We start from the raw sequence: 4,764 nt of genomic DNA, 5'->3' as shown, positions 1-4,764 counted from the left end.
GGGATTTTTAGAATATGAGCAATCGTAGGATCATTTTAAAGACACTTGTAAATGCGAATTTACACTGCATTTAGCTTGATCTCCCATAACAGCAATGGTTAAATATCGCATTTTGGGGCCCCCCGCTCACTTACGGCCGTGGTGGGTGGGAGACGACTTCAAACAGCAACCACCCCCCTGAGGAACGGCACTGCTCCAGGAGCTCTATGTATGGAAATCGAATTGACATCCTAATCGTTAAATCGAACGCATCCGGTACCTTTCATTTTGGTGCATTATTCAACTGGTGTAGGCATTCAGAACAATTTGGTATTGGTGTTCACTAACCGAAAGATCCTTTCAAATTGGGTAATTGGTTGAGAGGACCAACAGTATCGGAATTTGACCAACAAAACGGTCGTATTCCAAAGGTTGTTGTTGTTTGAGATTAAGCTGTCCTTATGCCACCACGGGCTGTTGCTCACAGAGCAGCCCGTAGTTCCAAAGGCTACAGTACTGACATGGTTACTCTAATCCAGGCAGTAATCTTGAACTGTTTGCATGTAATCATAAGTCCCTTTTAACAAGATCGCATAGTTTGCTATAGTTACAGTTTACCTTTTGGTTTCAGAAACAAAGAATAACTTTCTCTTATAACTTTCTTTTAATTGCAGCGCTGAATTTAGCTTTCATTTCAGAGCTTAGAATCAAAATCTACCCATTTGTGCCATGATAGCTTCCCGGTAAGTCTGTAGCGCGTGTCTATGTATGATACTTTTGTCGCTAATATCTGCATTAGCGGTGAGACTACCCAGATCTGAATAGGTCATATATTTCAAGGTAAAGGCATCCTGGATCAGGATATAGATTGGGTTAGGTTTATGGAAATTTGAGCTGCCAAGCCAAACTCTAGGGCGCCTCAGTGGCGTGGTCGGTATGGTGTTGGCGTGCCGCCTCGATGGCCGCGAGTTCGATTCTCGGGCATTCCACTGAGGGGTGGGAGATGTGTATTTCTGGTGATAGAAGTTCACTCTCGACGTGGTTCAGAAGTCACGTAAACCCGTTGCTAAATAATCGCTGGTTCCATGCAACGTGAAAACACCTTAAAAACAAACAAACCATCTGCCATCTGGTTAGAGGTGTTGAACAGCAAGACTGGAGAAATGAAGGAGGAATGGAGGTAAAGTAAAAGGCTAAACAGTGAACGCAGCTAGGGGTCGAATAAGGGACACTGCAAACGCACAATAGTAATGTCTACAGTGCGCCAAATGAGGCCTACTGACGGCACCATCACCCTATGGCGGATTTAGCACATAGACAAAGATCCAGCTCAAAGTCTTATTTGTTGGAAACAATACCACAGGCGCATTGACACGCAAAGAACATTGCTTAAGAGAAAGACTGTGCCAAAAAAGTACACACACACATGTATATATATGTGTGTGTGTGTGTAACTGAATCACGAAAGTTTGGAACGTGATAAATCCATAAATAAAGGTATAAGCCACGAAGGAAAAATAAGCAATGGAGTTTCTGCAAGATCTTTCGACACAACGTCCTTTACTCAGCAGACAAACTGACTTACATGACGAATTTACAGTACAGGAAAGGTCGTATAACTGACAGATAGGGATTATAAGGAGATTAGTATTTATAGAATCCGGCACACCTGGAGAAAGAGTAACCTTTTCCTAACAAGCATAAACATGGGTACAATTTAAAAACAAAAAGATTAAGCCCAACTGCGCAGACACAGGGACAAGACAATTAAAAGATTATACAGGGCGACAGCTGACCAATTCAGATCTTTGGTAAACAAAAACTTATTCACAAAACATATTAAACATACATATACAACGAAGATATCTCTAAAGCAACTAATTTGTATTTAAGTCTGTAATTATATCTTTGAGGTCATTCTTAAACATGTTACAAATACAAGGGTCTAAATGAAACTGGCCATGACTAATATTAAAATTACAATGGGGATAAGTTGTATTATGAGAGATTCTAAAAGATTTCGTGATAAAACATCTTTTGATCTAGCAATTACTGAACTACCAATCCAATTTATCCGGTGGTTGTTTTCACTTGAATGAATGAATATTGCATTAGATGTCTGCCCAGTTTTCACAGAATATTTATGCTGGTTTAATCTTACTTCTAAGCCCTTGCTCGACTGTCCGAGATAAAAAGAGGGGCAGTCCATACATGGAATTTTATATATTATGTTGTTGCTTTCCCCAGGGAAAGCAACAACATGAGTAAAGGACGTCGAGTCGAAAGATCTTGCAGAAACTCCGTTGTTTATTTTTCCTTCGGGGCTTATACCTTTATATATATATATATATATATATATATATATATATATATATATATATATATATACATATATATATATGTGTGTGTGTGTATACTATTCATATACAGCAGCCTGCAATATTCCTTCAGCTAAAGTCTATTCTGATGAATATGCAGACTGTAAATCTCCTTTTTAGCTGTAACACAGTTTCCTTTTGCATACAGCTCGATCCACTTAAACCCCATTTTTGCTTCAGCGTATAATTTCATCACTCTCCCTTGCTGCATAAATACCCCCTCTGTCAGTTTCAGTTCTTTTAAAATCATAGGCATCGGGTTCATGTCTAGTTTCTGCAATCTAGGTCAGAATGGCCGTTGGTCTAAGATGGTAAACCGTTTTCCCTTCGTAACCAATGTCCACCAAGGTGTGTTTCTTGGAAGTGAAATTGAGCTGGCTCATCGAGTGACCTCTTCTTTCAGTCATATAAAGAAAATACATCCTTATGTTCTTCCGAGTTTATATGTGACACAAACTATGTTCAGAAAACACAAGAAAACTTACAATTTTCCCCTAACTTTCCAATTGGAAAGTGTATTACTATAGTGAGTCTATTGCGAATGAGAGTGTGTCCTTTGCATCAAGAATGTACCCTATGAATTAATATATATTATTATTCTCCTTCAGCCCTTGTAAGAGACACACGTCACGTGCAATTCAGTGACATATAAAGTTAACCGCGAACGCGGCCCGTCCACCTCTGACCATGGATGGCTCGGTGTTAAAGGCTGTCCAAATGAAAGCTGCTGCTGCTGCCGCTACTGCTGCTGTCTCTTTAGGAAGAGGCCGAAACTTCCGCCAACTGTTGGCGGCGAACGAGACTCGGAGCACAAAACCACGGTCAAGGGCGCCCGAACAAACGAATGACTGTCGCGCGCGCCATTTCTTTGTTTACTTCAAGCCTCCCCTTTTCTACCTATCGCGGTTAGGCTAACTGAATTAGCTCGTCTCTTTGATGCATACATTCGAGAAAATGATCTTCTCTGCGTTTCGTAGAGATTCGTTTTGCGTGGATCGTTCGTTACCTCGAGTGCAGACAGACGAACGGAGGAAAGAAACGCCTTCGTCAAGGTGAAACGAAAACTGCACATCTTCCCGTACTCGTTTGGTCGAAACCCAGTCGACCTTGCAGTTCGAGACAAGGCGTCCGGATCGGGTCCACGGCAGCGGGAACGCCCTCATGAACAGATGAAAGTGTGTGGGTTGTGTGTGTGTGGTGTGTGTGTGTGTATGTATATATTATTTATATATTATTATATATCTTATATCATTTATTTATTATGTTTAATTAACAGTTGTGTAAATTCTATGAAACGTGTTAACCAATATGAATAATTAAATGAGGTTGATTGTCTTATTTTATACTTTGTGTGCCTTTTCCATGCCTAATCAAATTTATACATATATATATATATATATATATATATATATATATATATATATATATATATATATATATACTAATACTAATAAAGTAGAACAGTTTCATTCTCTACCAGCTATTGAAAATAAAAAAGAAATATTTCAGTATAGTAAGCAATAATTGAATGTCATGAACAAGTCATACATGGAAGAGTGTGTTAGGTACAAAGCATTAAATGACCCCTGATAAGGTCAGAGTTCTGATTTCATGTTTTTTTTTCAACTTTAGAGAACAGAATCGACCTTGATTTTGTGAGGTAATAGAGGAATGAATAGTATTCCTATACATTAAAAGGCAAGTATGATTGTCGTCGTTCATTATAGAAATAAACAATTTATTGGCTTAAAATAGATTTTCGTTTTGTCGTGTAAAAAAAAGACGCGTTCATTTTTTTCGTCTTGTTTTAAAGTGCAGAAGCGAATACGACGGGCAACATAATAAAAGAAAGGAACGGGAAGAAGGCTGGGGACTATCTCCCTCTTGAAGAAAGCAGGTTATGAGTCAGGAAAAGCCGAGGTAAATAGAGAAGACCAAAGTCACAACATTCTGGGGCAAGACAAACAAAGTACGACACCACGGAACCACTAACAAATCAAGTTGTAGAAATTTCAGTAGAGGCACCAATACACGAAATCATTTGTATTTCGTTCATTTGATCACTTTCTTGCTGTCGAATCCAGATGAAATCCTTATAATAATGTAAACAAAGAGATATTATTATCTCACGCCCAGTTCGTGATTTGGATGTCATCGATGCAGCTTGTAAACATTCCTATTTACACACATGGAAAACTGAAGTAGTGTGAAGGATTTGATCCAGTAGTACCACAAATCTTGTTAAATAAAGGACAATATTGTCAATAGAACAAAAGGGGAATTGCTACTTGTTATTTATGTGATATCTTTTTATCACTAGTTTGTTGAAAAGTGTTATCTCAAAGCACAGAAGATCCAGGAACTTTTAATTCGAAGAGATCGTCCAAACGTATTACACTACTAAGAG

The sequence above is a fragment of the Macrobrachium nipponense genome, chromosome 26, assembly GCF_015104395.2.
Source record: "Macrobrachium nipponense isolate FS-2020 chromosome 26, ASM1510439v2, whole genome shotgun sequence".
Taxonomy (NCBI): domain Eukaryota; kingdom Metazoa; phylum Arthropoda; class Malacostraca; order Decapoda; family Palaemonidae; genus Macrobrachium; species Macrobrachium nipponense.
This window is presented reverse-complemented; position numbering follows the sequence as displayed.